Source organism: Miscanthus floridulus, chromosome 15 (assembly GCF_019320115.1).
Source record: "Miscanthus floridulus cultivar M001 chromosome 15, ASM1932011v1, whole genome shotgun sequence".
In the NCBI taxonomy this organism is placed as follows: Eukaryota; Viridiplantae; Streptophyta; class Magnoliopsida; order Poales; family Poaceae; genus Miscanthus; species Miscanthus floridulus.
The window spans coordinates 8,368,089-8,389,572 of NC_089594.1; the positions used below are offsets into that span (position 1 = coordinate 8,368,089).

General features: G+C 44.4%; 1 pseudogene; it reads right to left on the minus strand.

Moving 5' to 3' along the window:
* Positions 1-4,965: 4,965 nt before the first annotated feature.
* LOC136506947 (uncharacterized) overlaps positions 4,966-21,484 on the minus strand; it is a 30,293-nt pseudogene continuing 13,774 nt past the window's right edge.

The following is a 21,484-nucleotide window of genomic DNA, read 5'->3' on the forward strand; positions in this document are numbered from 1 at the left end:
GCCTTGGAACCCTTATGGAATAGATGATCACTAAGAATTATTTGTTTATGCTATTCATTATTCATGTTTACAATGATCATGCGTTTTACTTTGTGATTGAAACAACTTGTTGCTACTCATCTACTAAAATTGTGACAACTAAAAGCTAAGTGTTGTTAATCCTGTGTCTAGCCTTTTGAGCCTCATGAACTACATGTTACACTTGTTGAGTACGACATGTACTTACACTTGTTTATTTTCATTATTTGGATAAAAATCCCGGATGCGTAACAGGTGGCTATGGTAATGACGACTTTCCTGAGGATTACTAGACTTAGTGGTCAACCAGTTGACGTCCCTGTGATATGGAGCTTCCACAAGAGATTTTCGTTATACTTTCGCTACGTTTATGTGAAGACTATGTCTTATTATTCGTGATGTAATAAACACTTGTGATGATACTATTTATAGTTTGTCAGCTTATGTGTGTGACTGATCTCGCGCACATAAGATTATGCATCCCATTTTATCCTTAAAATCGGTTGTGACACTCTATATATATATAGCTCTTCTCGATCTGTAGTTTGTATGATTAACGACCACTACTTTAATTTTCCCTCCTCATCACTTCCGCGATCGATCGATATCAGCATGCCGCCCAGCAACAAGAAGTTCCATGTCTCCACCAAGAGGTCGCCGCCAGTTGTCCTTGGTGTTATTTTGCTGCTTCTTCTTGCGGTCTGCAGCGACGACTGGCAGTGGCAGCGGCCTTGTCTTCCTCCTGGCAACTGCTTCACCAGGCAAATCCGGAAGCAGCTGGAATCAGCGGCCATAGTAAGTGTCCACGGCCAGCCACATGAGGGCAACCGATTACCTACACACATTATGCGGGTATATCTATTTGCATTAGTTGCTATAAGTCACTCCAAATTTTTTGGAGAGTCAAAACATATCAAGTTTGACCAGAATTATAGACAAAATTACAAAGATTTATGACATCAAATAGGTATATTATGAAAATATAATTAATGAATAAACTAATTATACTTATCCTCTTAATGAAAAATGGGTGCAAACCCGCTCGCGAAAATAAATAAATAAATGTTATTATTTTACTATATAAATTTTGTCGAACTTAACATATTTGACTCTACAAGAAAGTTGGAACAACTTGTAATTTGGAACGGTTGGAGTAACTTATAGCACATCCACAGAAAAAGGAAAGTATATTATTATATATGAGTAGTTTATTTAGACTGAAGGAGATTGTTGTGCCATCTTTTGTTAACGCAGATCATGCCACGCGAACCGGTCCTCCGAATCCCCACACTTACTCTACCGACACGAAGGTTCGGAACGAACATCATTTAGCAGCGAGCTCTAAGTTTTGCATTGTACAGTCATGGGATCCGCATTGCCCGAAACGACAAGGCGGCCCCCGGTTGGGTATGCATCAATGATTGATGGTCCCACGAGAAGCGAGCGGACGACCCGCTGATGACAGCCCATCATCGATTTGCTCGATCCAACCGACTATAGTTTTCTACCACGTGTCCTTTCTAGTATCAGCGGAAAAATGGTTAAATTTTTTTTCTCTAAATAAACTGACCATTACTCACTCCTCATGTCTCTGTTTTTAAATAAGTTTGCACTGCTAGCTGTGTTCCTTGCCTCAAGATCTACAAAACTAGGTTTCATATTGGATACTGTATGTGTTTAAACTTAAATGCATAGAATTGAAATATATTATTTGTAACTTATGTACAAGCTGTATATGTAGCAGCTTATATATGTAACCTTTTATAGATAATTAACAAATTGTGATGTGTGCTTATTATAACATTAATTACTCCCCCTATTCCTGAATAAATAGATTTATAGAGTTGTCTTATGTCAAACTTTTGAAAAAAAATTCAAGATTTATGACATCAAATTAGTATCATTAGATGTACCTAGAATATATTATCATAATATGCTCAGTTTATGTTATAGATGTTGTTAGTCTTTCTGATACAGTTAGTTAAACTTAAGATATTTTTTGACTTGCATGGATTCTAGAAAATGATTTATTTGGGGACAGAGGGAGTATTGTGTATAGACAATGATATGATAGTTCCTACTTCAATAACTTTTGCCGGCGCCCCTAATGTCACATTGATATGATACGTATAAAAATGTGCTAGAGAATTTGCATATGTGACGTGAAGATATCAAAGACGTCAGAATTACGCTTCTGTCATGACTCTCACCAGGGACACGTTTTAAACAAAATGTGCCTTTGAAGTAGGATCATCAGAGACGTGGATTGCTAAAATGTGTCCATGGTAAGACCCTCCTGAGACATATTTTAGCTATCCGCATCTTCTCTGAGGAATTACAAAAACAAAACAAAAGAAGAATAATCTCAATGCCAAGGCTAGGAAACCAAATATTAGTAGTAAACAAATATAAGATTACACATGCAGATTTGGAACTGGATTCATTGACGGTAGCTACAAGTATTTATCCACATACAAACGTACACTACTACAGCCTAGCACAACAAGGGCGGCTCCCAGGGCTCTGTAAGGGTGGCTGGCCCAGCCGCCCCTCCCAGGTGGCTCTTACTGTCCAGAGCACTGTAGGGGCGGCTGGCCAAACCGTCCTTACAGAGGCTCTCTGTAAGGGCGGCTGTAAGGATGGCTGGTGTTTTCAGCCGCCCTTACAGAGACCCACTGTAAAGATGGCTGCAGCACCAGCCGCCCCTACAGTCTGTATCTGTAGGGGTGGTTCAATCTAGAACCGCCCCTACAGTTGATTTTTTAGAAAAAAAATTCAAATTCGAATTCAAATCTGACCACAGCATGTAATATACAATTCAAATTCAAATTCAAATCTGACCACCACATATATAAATATATACATCCACAAACACACGAGCACAGTTTAAACCATCATTACAAGCCATATTTCAAAAGTTTCAAAAGTTCAATTCACAAAGTCCATCATTACATAGCCATAATTCACAAGTTCAAATAGTTCCACAAGTCCAAACCATTCCAGATTGTTATCAATGGCCTAGAGTCTCACGAAGGTGTTGGTACCTCGGATTACTACCTAAGTCGGAGTTTCGATCATGGTAATCGCCTCTAGAAGAAATAACCTCGTCAATGATGAAGCCACAAAGGTCGCCAACGAGCCCCAAGAGTTCATCATCCTTGTATACGTCCCTTATCCTATCCATCTCTTCCTTCCACTACAAGAGAACAAGTTTAGGTCTAGGACGATTTCATAACATAAGCTAAGCTTTCATACTACGAGCGAAAAAAGTGTCAAACTAAGCAGATTGGGGTGTCTCCTGTAGGCACTAGTGTTACTCATCATACAACATACGTAATATCCACAATGTAGACTCCCAGGCCTCTGCTTTAGACACTGTGTTTCGCATATGGAAATGTTAAGTAATGCTATTGACAAACCACGTAATGGAGTGTACCGATGTAAGTTACACGTACCGGACATAGAGTTTTGATAGCCAATCTCTCTTTCCTTTCTGGATGATGTCTTCCTTTATGATGTTGGACATAGAGCCTGAATGCCCTGTTCGAATGGTTTTAGCAAATGCAACTTGTTAGTATCGAAAAGCAAAGTTTACAAGTATATATACAAACATATATAAGCTAATGAGCATTATTGTCGATATGTATACGTCTTGCAAATCGCTATGAAGTCCATGTACGTCTCCGGCACATAATCTGCTGAGTCATAGACATGTGCCATGCTCAGCCCAACATCGACCCCTACAAGAATCCAGTGGTTCCTGCATGAATTTAATCATTGAAGAAACAAATAAGCTCTGTTGCATCGAACTAAATATATCGAACAATGCTTTCTTTCAGTATAGAGTCGAACTTACCCGAAGTGCTATGGTAACCATATCATTTCATTATGCTGGAGATTCTTAAGACATTTGGCAATCCGGCACGCAACTTTAAAGCCCTCTCTATACATCTTATCTGCCCGGATCGCCTCTTTCTCCTCAACGGTCTTTCCAGCAGCTAGTTCTTCGCAATCCATTGCCCAGTCCTTGGGGTACTAGAAATTTGATGCACATATCAACCAAGGGTCGACGTAGGCGGCTCTTAGAGTTGGCGCCTTCTTCACAATATGTGTTTGCATTCTACAAAACATGATGTGGTTAGTTACAACAAAATCCAAATATTTCATTCATATCATATCGAGAGGTCAAGGACTTACAGGCACCACATGCGAACTAGATTCATTTCCATCATTCCGAGGTGAAAGCATGCCTGCATGTCCTCAAAGTCAAACATTAGATCCCTAGCTGCGCCTCCAAATGTGCCTTTAGGGAAGACGGCTTTTATCTCGTTCAGTCTCATCAAGTGAGCACGCAAGTACCAATCATGGAACTTTCTCATTCCAATTGGCATGCACTGCATGATTCGGTTTGGTAGGAAGTGCTTGCCTCTTTCATATTCTTTTGGGACATCCTTTGTCCACTTGATCTTGTCAGCATTTGGATACTTCTTTACTTCTTGGTGGAGTTTGCTAGTGTCGGGCGGCTCAGAAGCACGTGCGTAGACGTTTTTAACTTGGTTCTCAGGCTTAAACTGGTCATGAGCAAACCACTTGTCAATCAACGAGACGTCTTTCATCAGAGCAAACATTGACCTTGTATGGTAGGGAATCTTCTTTTGGGCCTCCGATTCATGCGCGCCCTCATCTTCTTTTTAGAAGGCAGTCCTTGTTTGGGTATCGGCCGCGCCTGTTGAGAAGGCTCTGGCGGGACATCGGGCCCTTGCTTGGTTGGACAAGGATGCGGCATCTCATCATGCACTTGCTCGATATGACGAGCTGGAGAACGTTGTGGCATCTCATCATGCCCTTGCTCGATAAGACGAGCTGGAGAAGTCTATGGCTTGTCAGTCACGTGCTCGCTAGGAGTCAGGGAAGAATATGCCTCCCCGTCCTCAACAACTTGCTCCTCTACAACAATGTCCTTTTGTGCCAGAGGATGAACTGTTTCATGAATTCTCCAAGATGAACAAGCCCCTCAGGAGTTGGGTGTTCTATCTCCCATGTCATGAAGTCGGGCTTCACGGTATGCACCTCGACCTTAGTGTAGTCCTGCGGGATTGAGCGACTATGCCATTCGCCTCCCGAAGGATGTGCCACACCCGTTGCCACCTCAACCATCACCATCTTGTTTCCCCTGTGCATGGGAACCAATAGGGTGCAACTAGTTGGCACCCGTATGCGATCGACATCGGTTATGGTTGCAGTGGAACCTTGGCTGCTGGGAACACCCAGAGGGCTGCCAACTATAGCCAGTTCTCCCATCGGCTCCATGAGCATCCATGCCGCCGTATTCACACCTTGCTCCAAAAGCGCCTTCGCAACTAGAGCCTTCACAGTGAGCTCGAGATTGGCCTCTCGGTCTCTGCCATGTTTCTTGTACATGTTGCTATCCTCTGCGAATCCTTTCTTCTAGGTTACTAGCTTCCCTAGCCCCCTGGTGCGGCCTTTGTGCTCGGGGTTGCCAAAGGCAAGGCTCAGCTCGTCCCTCTCTCTGGAAGGAGTGAATGTTCCATTCTCTGTGTCTTCAGAATATTTCAGTATCTTTGATACTGCCTCTTTTATCTCCGGCTCAACAAACTTGAGGTTGGAGGAATCCACACTCCTTGCATATATCCATTGCTTCAAACGTTTCCTCAAATCCTTCACTTTCTTTTTCTTTGGATCCCCAGAAGCTTCGGCTGCTTCGTCCAGCTTCCTAAACACACCTTGCTTGGCATGGTAGCCACCGGGGCCTAGGCGAGGTGGGTGTTTGTTCTTCTTCGCCTGCTCCCTATTACGGGCACTGAGGGCCAATGCTTCAGGTGAAGTCTTCTCAGCCACGAGCTGTGCCCATTGATTATGAGTTATGTTGCCAAACTCGTGGAAGGGAGTGAGCCCCCTCTAGATAAACCTCTTGTTCAGATCCGCCCTCCAATGTTGGAAGGTGTTTCCCATTATCTTGTAAGCATGTCACTTTACCGGTTCATGGGTCCCCGTCGGTAGCTTGAAAGTGCCCATTAGCCACTCATCCCATAGGTCTTGCTTTTTCACCTCAGGTACGCCATGTTTGCCACTCTAGAAACGGATTGCTGGGTTCAGCTAATCTCTTACTACTGCCCCGATCGCATTACGGAATTTGCTGATGTACTCCGGTGGCTCAAGGATCTGCCCTTCTTCTCCAACGCATGATATCATGAAAGTTACCCCCTTCTTTGGATATTGGTTTGGCTTTCTTATCCCTCAATTCCTCTTTGGTACGGTAGTGGAGTGCGTCGTGGTTGTGCCTTAAGGCTATGGAGCAGAGGCCTCAATGTCAGTCTCTGTGGCAGTTGCCTCTGCCCTCCTTTCCCCAACTTTGTCTTGTTCAGCATAACATGCCGGACATCGATGTCATCTTTTTGGAGGTCTAGCAGGGACCTGCATATACGACAGGTCAAAAGCGTTAGTAGAGGTAATATAGCCAAAGCCTTAGACAATTTCACAGGCTATAAAGGCTCCATCCCTACCTCCTCGTTCGGGTCAAAATCTAGGTCCAACTCATCCTCTGTTGGCCTCTGTCTGGGTTGTTGTGGGTGAGGATCCTCGGGACTTTCATATCCTGAGGATGAGCCCTCGTCATCCTCCTCTTCTTCTTCGCCTTCATCAGCCTCTCCTCCTCTTCCCTCTGCTCCCCCTTCTGCTCCCCCTTCTGCTCCACCTTCCCCTTGAGAAAGCAACACTGCTAGATCAATTTCTACCTCATATCGAACTACTCCTACGTAAGCTATTCCTATAGTTCTTGACCTCCATGGCTAGGCTGCTCATTATTTTCATGGGATTTGGTTGCACTGTCTGTTGTCCATGTCATTTCATGCTTTGTTCTAATAGATGCAAGGAATAAAGTGTGAATTAGATACGGGAAAAGTAGTAGTAGCAGTAGAAGTAGAAGTAGTAGTAGTAGTAGTAGTAGTAGTAGTAGTAGTAGTAGTAGTAGTAGTAGTTGTTGTTGTTGTTGTTGTTGTTGTTGTTGTTGTTGTTCTTGTAGTAGTAGAGTAGTAGAGGCCTTAGAAACATGTCAATCATCATTTGATCATAAACTTGGAGCATAAAGGAATCGTAACAGAGAAGAAAGGAGAAGGTAATGTAAGGGCGGCTGCTAATGATGTCAAGTTCCTCACAAGTTCATGATCATCAACTCATATTCCATATAATGAATGGACTTAGACAATTTCATCATTGGCAAAACAAAGGAGAGGAGAGGATTGGCAAAAAAACATAGAAGTAGTAGTAGAGGATAGGAGAGGAGAAGTGTAGTAGAAGTAGTAGGACTTAGACAATTTCATCATCGGCAGTTCAAGACATAATACAACATGAAGGTAACAGCACCTACTAAACATCAAGGTAACAGGGCAGCCTCATCCACTTGGCCACATCCAAAGCCATAGTAGAGTAGTAGCAGTAGTACGTAGTAGTAGTAGTAGTAGTAGTATAGTAGTAGTAGTAGTAGTAATAGAGTACAGTAGAGTAGTAGTAGTAGTAGTAGAGTACAGTAGAGGAGTAGTAGTAGTAGTAGTAGAGGTGGGATAGGACAAGAGTAGATAGGAGTAGTACATAAAAACCCTCATCATTGGCATAAGGCAATTGCCCAGTATATAAAAACCCTCATCATTAGCATAAGGCAGGTGCTCAGTATATAAAAACCCTCATCATTGGCATAAGGTAGGTGCTCAGTATGTTAAAAAACATCATCACAGGCAACAGACAGGTGCTCAGTATGTAAAAAAACATCATCACAGGCAACATTCCTAGCAAACCCACAGCAGGCAACATTCCCAGCAACCCCACAGCAGGCATCCCAAGATTCCCAACAACCCTCAGGTTCAGAGTAGCATCAAAATAAAACAGTAGAGGACAATAGTAGTGGACTAGAGGATACGAGAGTAGAGTAGTAGTAGTAGTATTAAAGGAGTAGTACAGAAGAGTAGTAGAGTAGTGCAGAGTAGTAGAGTAGTAAGAGTAGTAAACTGGATAGTGAGTGCGATTTCAGAATCAAGTGCCATTTCAGAATCATCAGTTAAGCTCAATTCAAAAAAAAGTGCTCAATTCATCAGTTAATGTGCTTAATTTGGAAAATGTGCTCAATTCAGATAAAATGATCAGAACAATTCAGGCCATCAGCAGCAACCATCATTGCACAGTATGTAAAAAACATCATCACAGGCAGGTAAAAAACATCATTGCACATGCCTTATGCCTCAGGTTCAGAGTAGCATCAAACTAAAACATCATTGCACATGCCTTATGCCTCTGGTTCAGAGTAGCATCAAAATGAAACATCATTGCACATGCATTATGCCTCAGGTTCAGAGTTGCATCAAAATAAAACATCATTGCACATGCCTTATGCCTCAGATTCATAGTAGCATCAAAATAAAACTTATGCCTCAGGTTCACAGTAGTATCTTACAAAAAATTTAATCTTCATCAGATTAGTAGTAGTAAGACAAGTACTAGTGTTAGTAGTTTCAAAAATCAACCTCGAAGGGCTAAGTCCTTCGGCCATCTCAAATTTGGGGCCATCAGCCACCAAGTAAGGAAAGAGAGGTGCAGTAAGTAGAGAAAAGAGAGTAGAGTAGTAGTAGAGAGAGAAGGATAAAAAATGTGTTCAATTCAAAATAGTTGGAGCAGCCGAGAAATCAAGTGGAGAGTAGTAGAGTAGTAGTAGTTAGAGTAGTAGGAGTAAGGCAGCAAGTAGTGAGTCAGTATATGACCAGCAAGTAATAGTGAGTTAGTATATGACTAGCCTTGTGTAGTAGTATAGTAGAGAGAGTAGTGAGAAGAGTAATAGAGTAGAGAGAGTAGTAGAGTAGAGAGAGTAGAGAGAAGAGAGATGCAGTAGAGAGAAGAGGGTACAGTAGTAGTAGAGAGAAGGAGTACAGTTTAAAAAATGTGATCAATTCAAAATAGGAGTAGAGGAGAGTAGTTTCAGTAGACAGTAGACATTCAGGACAGTAGACATTCAGAGTAGTTATCAGTACTTTCAGTAGACAGTTGCAATAGGCAAGTAGAAAAATGTCCATTAGAATTTTTTGATAGGGATAGGTGTTGTTGACTAACAAACATAGAGTAGTAAATCAATGGGATCACAAGTTACTGTCCACCATATTCATGAGAAATGGCAAGCATCTGAGCTAACTCTACTACCTCTACAAATTTAGAGATGAAAGCAACAGTATTCGGCAAAGGAATCATGTGCTCTGAATCAAGCAATCGACAATTATGAACAAAGCAATTGACAGTAATCAACAGCTCTGAATCAGAGCGCTCTGAATCAGAGAAAGAGGGAGAGGAAGGTGGGGGCGGTACCTTGGAGGAGGAAGGAGAGTACCTTGGTGCTAACTTTCCCTTCATATTGAATCTTTTCACACTTCTCATTGGTGACACCTTCAAGTACACATAATCACCAACTTCGAAAGTCAGCTCTCTTCTGCGAGTATCAGCATAACTCTTCTGTTGGGACTGAGCCACTCTCAAATTATCTCTAATCATTCTCACTTGTTCTTCCACGTCTCTAAGGACATCAGGTCCAAACACTTGAGTTTCACCAGTCTGATTCTAGAACAAAGGCGTTCTACATTTACGTCCATACAACGCCTCGAAAGGTGCCATCTTAAGACTCTTCTGATAACTGTTGTTATACAAGAACTCTGCGTATGGCAGACTCTTATCCCAACTATCACCATACTATAGTGCATAGGCTCTCATCATATCTTCCAAAATCTGGTTGATCCTTTCAGTCTATCCATCAGTTTGCGGGTGGTAAGCAGAACTAAAATTCAACTTCATGCCCAAAGATCTGTGTACTTTATGCCAGAATTGCGATGTAAACTGAGTGCCTCTATCAGACACAATCTTCTTGGGAACACCATGTAAACACACAATCCTTTCCATGTACAACTCTGCTAGTCTTGCACCTATATAGGTAGTCTTGACTGGTAAAAAGTGGGCAACCTTGGTGAGTCGATCCACTATTACCCATATTGAATCATAACCTCTTTGAGTGCGGGGCAAACCTACGATAAAATCCATACCAACTTCTTCCCATTTCCATTTAGGAATCTTCATTGGTTGTAGCAACCCTGCAGGTCTTTGATACTCAGCTTTCACTCTTTGACAAGTGTCACACAAAGCCACATACTCTGCCACATCTCTCTTCAAACCATACCACCAATACTTCTCCTTGAGATCCAAATACATCTTGGTACTTTCGGGATGTATGGAATAGGCAGATTCATGTGCCTCTTATAGAATTGCTTCACGGATAGCCTTCATTTCAGATACACATATCCTTTTTCTGAACCAAAGAGTGCCATTCTCATCCATTCTGAATCCTGGTGCCTTTCCAAGCACTACATTCTCTGCTATCTCCTTAAGTTTTTCATCCTCCAATTGACCTTTGCGTATCTCTTGCTCCAAAGTAGGCTCTATCACTAATTTCATTGCATTAGTGACAAGGCTCAAGTTGAGATACTCCATTTCAGCAAACAACTCTACTGACATAGATGTCATCTGAAGTCCATTGGCATAGCTCTTCCTGCTAAGTGCATCAGCTACGATGTTTGCTTTTCCCGGGTGATAATGCACTTCCAAATCATAGTCTTTGATCAATTCTAACCAGCGACATTACCTCAGATTCAGATCTGATTGGGTAAAGATATACTTCAAACTCTTGTGATCCATATAGATATCAATCTTATGCCCAATTAGATAATGTCTCCAGATTTTCAAAGCATGAACCACAGCTGCCAATTCCAAGTCATGAGTAGGGTAATTCAACTCATGCTTCCTCAGTTGTCTAGATGCATATGCCACCACTCTTCCTTCTTGCATAAGCACACATCCAAGACCCAAACGGGATGCATCACAATAGATAGAGAAGTTCTTGCTTAAGTCGGGCAAAATCAATACTGGAGCTGTAGTCAATCTCTTCTTTAGCTCATCAAAGTTTGCCTAACATTTATCCGACCATACATATTTAGCATTCTTTTCCAACAGAGCCGTCATAGACATGGCTAGCTTGGAAAAACCTTCAATGAACCTCCTGTAGTATCCAGCCAATCCCAAAAAGCTATGAATCTCACTTACAGTGGTTGGTGGTTTCCAATTCAATACATCTTGCACTTTGCCTGGATCCACTGCTATTCCCCCATTGGAGACAACATGACCCAGAAAAGAGACTTCCTTCAACCAAAACTCACATTTGCTCCGCTTAGCGTACAACTTATGTTCTCTAAGCTTTTGCAAGACCATCCTTATATGTTTAGCATGTTCTTCTTCAGTCTTGGAGAATATCAGTATGTCATCTATGAATACCACCACAAATTTATCCAGAAACTCTATGAACACCTTATTCATCAGATACATGAAGTATGCAGGTGCATTGGTCAATCCAAAAGACATAACGGTATACTCATACAATCCATACCATGTAGTGAATGTTGTCTTGGGTATGTCTGAGTTTTGAATCTTTAGCTAATGGTACCCTGAGCGAAGATCAATCTTGGAGAACACATAGGCTCCTCTCAACTGATCAAACAAATCATCAATCCTAGGCAAAGGGTATTTATTCTTGATTGTAACCTCATTAAGTGAACGGTAATCCACACACATCCGTTGACTATCATCCTTCTTATCCACAAAGATCACAGGTGCCCCCCATGGGGAAGAACTAGGGCGTATGAAACCTTTTTCTTCCAACTCTTTTAGTTGTTTCTTAAGCTCTTCTAATTCATTAACCCCCATTCTATATGGACGTTTAGCTATTGGTGCAGTTCTAGGTAATAATTCAATAATGAATTCAATGTCTCGGTCAGGTGGCATACCTGGCAAGTCATCGAGGAAGACATTTAGGAACTCCTCCACGACACGATCTTGTTCATTGGCATCACCATCTAGCTGGTTCACTGTGGCTATAGGCTGAGCTTGCACTACCACTTCTACACAGATTCTATCTCCATTGAGTGATGTCACTACCACAGATTTCTCCTGACACTGAATCACTGCCCGGTGTTGTTTCATCCAATCCATTCCCAGAATAAGATCAATTCTCGCTGTTCTCAACACAATTGGTTTCACTTTGAAGTCTACCCCCCTTTAGGAAATGCTAGTTGAGGGACTCCGATATGAAGCGGGCATACTACCTCCCAGTGAATTTACTAGTATGGGGTTTTTCATGGCACACAAAGGTATGCTATGCATTCTAACAAAAGCTTGGGAAATAAAAGAATGCAAAGCACCAGAATCAAAAAGTACTATAGCAGAGATAGAGTTGACGCTGAACGTACCCAACATGACCTCTGGCGTCTCCTGAGCTGCATCAGATGACACATAGTTCACCTTCACAGTGTGAGGTGGTCGGGCGTTGAACTTCTGATTGCCAGTCTGGTTCTGAGGTGCTTGTTGGTTCTACTTCTTAGGACACTGATGAGCATAGTGACCTACTTCTCCACAGTGGTAGCATGCATTAGGGTTATTGGGTGCACCACTCTTCACATGAGCATTGTTGGATGGTCCCTGGTGTGTTACCGGATTACTAGTCTGTTGCGGGGGACGTTGATTACCATACTGTTGCTGGTACTAAGAGCGTTGCTAGAACTGATTACGTTGAGAATACTGACCACGGTTTCCCTGGTTAGATGGCCCTTGATTCCTTTGTTGAGAACCCTGCTGTGGATATGCACGCGGGTGGGTGTTACTTCCAGAAGCTTGCCCTTGAAGCCTCCTCTTCTTGGCTTCCATCTCTTTGCGCTTATCGTCGATCACAATAGTGCAGTTCACTAATGACTAAAAGTTAGGGTAGGTGTTGGACATCAGTTGAAGCTGTAGTCCATCATAGAGTCCCTTGAGGAAACAGCGTTGCTTATCCTTATCCTCAGCTACATCATTTGGAGCATAGCGTGACAGTTGAGCAAACTTATCACGATACTCTGCCATAGTCATGGATCCTTGCTTGAGGGACCTGAATTCCTCCTGCTTTAATTCCACGAGTCCATCAGGGATATGATAAGACCGGAAATTGTCCTTGAATTCTTACCAGGTGATAGCAGGAGCATTGTTGGGACGTCCATACTAGAAAGAATCCCACCAATCCTAAGCTACTCCCTGGAGTTGACCAGAAGCATACAACACCTTCTCCAGATCGTTGCATTGTGCTATGTTAAGTTGCTTCTCTACAGCACGCAACCAATCATCTACCTCCATAGGGTCTGAGGCATGAGTGAACACCGGTGGACGACCCTTCATAAACTCTCCACGCTTATCTCTGACCTGAACAGGCGGTGGTCCTCTTGTAGGTTCATTGTCCAAGCGCTGCATCATAGCTTGCATCAACCGCGCTTGCATTCCCAATATTTGTTCCATGGTCACAGGTGGCGGTGGTGGTGGATTTATGAGAGCATCACGTCCACGACCATGGCCTTTGCCTCTTCCTCCTCTTGCGGCCATCTGTTTTCCAACAAATGCGCAAAATTTAGAGATTTTCCAAATTATAGAGAGCTTACAAAAGATAAGAAACAATGCTGAGAATTTTCTGGACAAGATTCAAATTCAGCAGTTCAGTAAAACTGTTATAACTCGAGTTCTAGAGATCCAACAAAGGTGTACCAAGAACGGTTCGAAAGCTTAGGAGATCAGCTACAACTTTTATTTAGATCACTTTCACAGATTCTGACACACACATGGTCAAAAGTAGAGCTAAACCGAATCTATTCTGGGTTCCAGACTGCACAGGAACATCAACTTGTGATAGCTAGATCTCACAAACCTGAACAGCTTTTGACATGATTCCATAGACATTTGAAAGATACCGAAGTCTAGTTGTCTCCACAAAAATTTCAGAATTTTTGACAGCCCAGATTTCGAGATACAAGATAAAGAACATAGGCTGCTCCAGAAATCAGCACAGTAGAGATAAGATAAAGCAAACCATCTGCATTAAGATTTCATCTAATCTTAAGGTTTCAATCTAAGGAAGTTGTGGACATGCCCACAAACTTCCAGCAAACAACCAAACTCCAAATCAACCAAGTTCACAAATTAAAACATCAAATCATCCAAGTTCACAAGATCAAACAAGACTAAATATGAAACACGAACTAACGACGTGGTAATCTAAATCAAGGCACCTAACACCTATGGAGTGGTGTCAATCATGGTAAACGACTGGCGCTTCTTCTTGTAGATCGGTGGCTGCCCAAGTTGAGCATGTAGTTCATCAACTTGCTTCTGGAGGCATCTCTCAGCCCTCTGTGATGCACGCAGTTCTCCCTTGACCTCTTCATCCACCCCCTGCATGGCATGGACATGCTGCACCGTTGCTTCTAGAGTTGGGTCACTCTCTGGTGGAGCCAAGACCTACCAAACACCCTCATGATCATTGCGAGGAAGGAACCTGAAATGATCCTCCTTCATGGCCTCAAAGCGACGACCATGGTAGTAGATGTAGGCGTCCTATGCTGCATCTTCCATGCCATCCAAGGCATGGGCCCTTCTAGCAGTGGCACGGTGGACAGTCTCCACCTCATGTCCATTCTTGATGTCATTCCAAGCGGTGACCACCAGCTCTACCTTCCAGAAGGTGGCCTCCAATGGATGCTGGTACTCTGCACAGTGATAGCTGATGGAGGCGTGCAGGTCGGGGTAGTAGTCGTCCAACACGTGAGTGAGGAGGGTGTGGTAGTAGGCCATCTTTGGGGCTAGCTTGAAGTAGTACTTGCACTTCCAGCCTATCTCCTCATCCACCACAGGGACAACTAGGGATGGTGCAGGTGTAGGTGAAGTAGCCGATGACTCCTCAAGTGTAGCTACAACAAGATAGACCGGTGCGACAGCTGGAGTAGGAGCAGGTGCAGGTGTCAGGGTAGCCATCTCCTCATCGTCGGAGATGATCACAATCTCCTTCTCCGCCTATGGAGCATGTGGGGTGAACAGGGCATGGTAGCCAGCAGTACTGAGGCGGGCAGTCTTCGGGTTATGAGACATCTATAGATTTAAAGTGAGATAGAATTAGAATCAATAATTTTATATCATAGATTAAGGTATGAAAAGCATAAATGTTTTAATAAAATAACAAGAATAAGACAGTAAGCAAGAAACCAGAGGAGCAAAGATGCTAAAATGATTGTTTCTAACTAGGCTTGCATCCTACAGTCAACACGGCTTTGATACCAATTTGTCACACCCAATTTTAAGGATAACATTGAATGCACTAACTCATGTGTGCCCAGGGATCAATCACACACACAAGCTGACAAATTACATAAAGTATCATCACGGTGTCTCTTACATCAAGAACCATAATATAACTTAGTATTACATCATACAGCGGAATATAAAAAGATAACTCTCTCGTGGGACTTCATCACAGGGAAGGTCAACTGGTTGCCCACAAGCCTAATAATCCTCAGGAAATTCTTCATACCCGTTGTCATCTGTTACCCATCCGGGATTTTTGTCCAAATATAGAAAATAATAAGTGTAAGTACATCCCGTACTTAACAAGTTAACATGGGGTTATGAAGCTCAAAAAGGTTGACACTGGTTTACTGCAGTTAGCATTTTTAGTAAGTCAAGCTTTTATTATCAGGTATTATCAAATTATGCTTAAGCTCCCATTTAATCCCATATGAACAGATATCAGGGTGAAGTGTATCATATATCATCATAGAACATCTTAAATGATCATCAACAAGTAACCAATTATTCTGTGAGTTTTCCGAGCCGCTCGTGACCGTGAGCACGGCTGTTATAACAGTTTGTTACCCTCTGCAGAGGTGGTGCACATTCACCGTGAGTCGTGATTCCCATATGCCCGGGTTAATTACTCCCATGTCACTGCCAAGGTGAGCGGGCAGGGTACACTATGAAGCTATTTCATAGGTTTCTCTAGTTTCCTCGGTAGGCAGATGTTGGAACCCCCCTTTCCTATGTCACATATCCATCGCAGCTATACACATAGGAACAGAGGCAGCCCTATACCCAACGTGGCAAGCCCCTTTTGTGCCATAAAGGTAAACTCTAACAAGCTAGAAAAGGTTCTATTACTGAGCTAAAGTCAGAGCCATATGACTCTCATGGTTGCACTGTCAGTCCCAGCTTTTGCCGACTGATAAGTCCTTATGGAGGGCTAGGAGCAACATGATCAAAAGTCATTTGCACCTTCGCCCTATGGATCAGTTGTTACAAATCACGTTATACTTTTAGTTCCATAGAACCGTTAACCATCATATAGATCATGTTTAGTTAGAGCACTAGCAGTCTACCCATATGCAATTAACCAATAGGAGTCAAGGGAACAAGTCATCAAATGACTAGAATGTCCTTATGGTTATCAAAATTAGACACATGCACATGAGTAAATGATTAAAGTGAATAGGATATCAAGGTAGGCCCATGCTATACTTGCCTTGGTTCACAAACTCTTGCTGGTCCTGCTAGTCATCGAAGAACTCTTGATCTCCAACGTTCTCCTCACCGTCTGAACGCGACCAACACGGCAACATACAACATTCCAAAGGCATTCATACAAAGCAAACAATCCTATAGTTACAATAGTACACCAACAGTATAGAAAACAAGATAAAATGTTTATGAAAATAATCTACGTCTCGCTACGATCACGTCAACGCGAAGTTCACAAAAAACGGAGCTAAAATGCGAAAGTTATGATTTAAACAGGATTTCCTATAGCAATATATTTAATTAAATCTAACCATGAAATTTAAAAGTTACAAACTTGATTAACAGTTGTACTAACGCGTAGATCATGAAATTATGAAGCTAACGCAATTGGAACGGGTTAATTTGGAGCTAAAACGATGATTTTATAAGCAAAACAGTACAAATGGCATTTCTGTAAATACTAAAAACGTATTTTAGACTAAAATAGTGAACTTTACGCTTTCAAAACGAGAAAGCGTACTCGGGGAAATGCGCTAAGGACGGCGGGTTCTATTACGTGAAATCAGAGGGGCTCTTTAGCAATTTGACCCACGAAGGGGTATCGGCCAACGGTGGCCGTTGGATCAAGATCGGACGGCCCGGAACAGATGGGAGGGAGAGAGAAAGGGGCGTCGGCGCCAGAACAGTGTGGCCGGCGGCGTGGAGGTCGCCGGATCGCATGGTACAGGGGCTAGGGGCCACGGTTTTCACTACCGAGGGCACCGGGGAGTTGCGGGGGTGAAGGGGAACTCGCCAAGGTCTAGAGAGCGGCCGGGGAACGCGGCTGGTGAGGTGGCGGCCATGGCCAGCGGTGCGAAGGTCGTCGGCGCACGCGGCTAGGGCGCTAGAAGACATGAAACGGGAAACAAACAGCATGGGAGAAAGAGGGGATCACAGTGAAGCTCACAGCGGGGAGAACGGAGTCGACGGCGGCTCGGAGATGACGGTTCGCGCGGAGGCGGGTGGTGGATCCCGGTTTCGCGGTTGTTGTGGCTTCCGAGCAGGGCGGGTGCAAAAATGGAGCGGGGAGCAGTAGGGGGGCACGCGGTGGGGGGTCGGCTTCATTTTGTAGAGGCCGGGGCACGGGCGACGCGCCCACGTCGCGAGTGGAGCGCGGGGTGGTTGCGGCTTGACCGCCGCTACGGTTGCGGGACGCGCGGGAGGAAGGTAGGGGGAGGAGCTGACAGGCGAGGCCAGGTGGTTAGCAGCTGAAGAGGGGAGGAGGGCACAGCGGTTGCCCGCGGGTGCTAGGCTGGCGCGGAGCTAGGCCGGTGTAGTCCACAAGAGAGGAGGCCGAGTTGGGCTGGCGGGGAAATGGCCATGCGGGCCGAAATGAGGAAGGGAAGGAAAGGAAAGAAATTTCCTTTTTCTTTTTCCAAACAAAATTTCCAAAAGCATTTTCAATTCAAATTTCAATTCTCTTTGAAATTTTTGATCAATACCAAACATTCACAAAATAATATGCAGCGAGATGAATGCACATACATGTTACTATTTTAGGATAAATTTTAAATTCATGAGAAATTTATTTATTTCTACATTTCATGAGCACAAAATACAGAATTAAATAATTTTAAACCTATTTTCCAAAGGAGGCAAAATTTTATGGTGTTACAAAATTCAAAACTATTTTAAATGCTTCTTATCTTAGAGTAAGGCTATGCTGTTGTTGTTTATCTTAGAGTAAGGCCTTTCAAAAGAAAATTAGACAAAGGCCATCATGCAACACTAATTTGTGAACAATAGAAACCACAATCCTTTCACTCATCCACGTAGCGCTGCAAATGTTTCTTTGATTGTGATAACCTCAGTATAAACGTCCTGCATTGATGGCCTTTCCTTTGGTGTCTCCACAGAGCATGAGAGACCGAGTTTAACAAGATGTAGGATGCAGCTTTTGAAACAACCCGAATTTCCACGAAGGGAAATCCACTGAGTTGAAGTGTAATAAGACCGTGGTAGATCATATTACCCAAATTCCAGATGAATATCACATCCATACAACAATAATATCAGAGTTCAAATAGTGCAGAATTACATAAATTATTACATCGCCGCATTGGCGGAATCAAAAGTAGCATTCATTCAGAACAGCTTGAAGATAAGATCGCCAAACTCGAGCGTAGGCACGAACCCCTCATCCGTCAAACTCCTCGGAGCTAAACTCCTTAGCAGAACCTGTGTGCCAAAAGTTATCAGTATGATTGTACTGGCCACTCCCAACCCTATGAGCATTGCTTTGTGGAAATTGGATGCAAGTTGGTTATAGTAAAAAGGAACCTATAAGGCTGGGGTTTCCTATGCATTAGCCTATCAAATATATAACAGTAGTTCGTCGAGTTTTAACACCATTCCCACACACATTCCATTCCATTCCCTTTTCCGAGCCAGGTTTCGATCCTAGGGTCGACATACCACACCATCATCATACCATAACCATACCATCGCTCAGTCGATAGGCCAACTCCCTCTCGGCACTATCTCAAGGCCCATAGCCCCTGGCTACGACCGAACACTCTCTTCTAGGGGGAGAAAAGAATGACTCATCTCATTATCTAGTTTAAGCGAAACCCAGGAAAGATCCATAGCCGACAAGTCGGCACATGTATCGATCGATCAACCATACACTCTGTAGAGGTTTTACATAACCACAAGATCTGCCTTCCTCGCTGACCATCGTCAACTGGGCTGATTTCGGCCGCTTGCTAGCCTAGGATAATGCCACTCTACCATTCAGCCCTGGTACACCCCAAGTCTAATCTAGGGTGGCTAAAACTGTGAGTCATGAGCCGGGTCCACAAGGTCTCCATGAAGTCTTGGAAGGGTGTGGGGGAAATCCTACGCACCCTGTACCTCCTTACACTGTCCGCTATCAACCTAGCAGTAGTGGCAATATCCTACCAAGTAGTCCGGCCGTCTCGCACCATATAGGGCGAGTGGTACGTAAGGCTTCCCGGTGAATCTGAGTACTAGTAAGTCCTTAGGGTTGACCAAGCTAGAATGTCTCCATCAGGGTTTCCGTTTATCGTGCCACCACAGCACCTCCATCCCAGGCTCCTCCCATCACAGGTTCACACCCAGGACCACCTCATATACCATTTACCCACCATAGGTATCCATTTCCAAGGGTGCCCAGGTAGCACCCCACAACAAGACTTGCCCCAGGCTAGTCGTATACTCCAACTTGGTCGACACAACCCTCACCCTCCACACACCCAAGTCACACATGCAACACTCTCCCCATAGTCCAAGTATCACCAGTTTCCACCACGCACGTAGTATAAGCGTAGTAGAAGTATAAGTAATGAAATATATATAGCAGTAAGCGTGTGTCTAACCTAATAGCAGGGTATGCAGGGGTAAGGTTGCGCCAAGGTAAAGGCCATCAAGTAAGCGTACTACCATGCAAGTCCTACCATAATATGACTGTAGCAATAAAGTAAAGCGATAGCAGTTCTATATTAGCCATGCGTAATTGGTGCTACGAGATTGGGTGGGATGTGGCACCTTCAGTGTAGTCGTCTCCGTACTCCTCATGGTACTCACGATCCTCGTCTGTCCGACTCTCCTCTGAGTCTGCAAACGATCGCATTATAGTCGCGTTAGTGATGTCTATAGAATAGCACAAAGAAGCAATGAGAATTCAAAAGAGCCAAATGCACTCAAACATGGGTTCATTGCGTAGAGCTTGATTTTAGATGAATTTTGGTCCTGGTTTTGTATTTTTCTGAGGTCATATGAATTAGTTATGAATTTCTAAAGTTTAAATCTATTTCTGAAAATGGAAAAAGGCTGGATTAATCCTGGGCTGACACGTGTCATGCTGTGGTTGGTCCACGTGGCTTGCTGACATGTGGGTCCCACATGACATCATCATGACATCCGCATCTGACGTATGGGTCTAGAGTGTCTGTGCTACTGACATGTGGGGCCAGGTCAATAGTCAACGTTGACCAGTCGATGGTCAACACGGTCGGGTCTCAAACGGGCTTCGGGTTGGGCCGGTCTGGGCCAGGCCAGGCTGAACACGTGGCATGCTATGGCGCAGCCACATCACGGCCATGGGCCTCCACTAGGCCGTGGTCCATAGTTAACGGCCCACGGTGGACGGGTGCGCCGGTCTACGGTGGACCGCGTCTTCTTTCGGTGAGCCGCGTCCACCCCTCTCTTCCTCTGTCAGTGGTTCACTGCACCAGGTTTTCGTGCGGGTGGCCAACGAGGGGGTGTTCCCCTGTTTTTCTCGTGGCGGTGCTCCTGCCGACGGCGAGCTCACTAGTGAGCCCCCGTGGCGGTGTTGGTGTCCAATTGGGGAAGGGAAAGGCTTCCCCAGGCTACGGCGACTGTGATGATGGGGTCTAGGTGGCGGCCGGGGCTCACCAAGGCGCTGGCCACGACGAACGGCGGGTCGGCAGTGCTCTCCGGTGGCGAGGTCGCATTTGCAGGCTCTCCGGTGGCTCGACTGGGCAGACAGGGGCTTCAGCGGATCCATGGGTGCACGACGAAGGTGTCCAGGGCTCAAGGTGGGGCTTTGGCTTCAAGGTGGCCGTTAGGGGTGTCTCGGCGGCCATGGCGTCGTAGTGACGACAGTGAGGCACGCGGGTGAACCACGGGGCTTCAGCGGGGTGGTCACGGCGTGCGCATGAGTTACCTGTGGCTTCAGCGAACAGGACAGGTGAGTCAAGGAAGCGCCTAGCGCTCCCAGCAGTACTGGCCACGGTGGTCAGTGCTCTGACCGGTGGTCGGGTGCTCGGACCGATGGTCTGGTGCTCGGCACGGTGGTCTAGTGCTCGGACCGGTGGTCGGGTGCTCGGACCGGTGGTCTAGTGCTCGGCACGGTGGTCTGGTGCTCGGAGGTGGTCTGCACCATGGCGGCGGCATCGTGAGCGTAGCATGCGTGCTCGGCTACGGCGTCCGAGGAACTTGGAGAGGTCTACAGCGTCCAAGGGCTCGAGGATGGTCACGGTCAATGTGA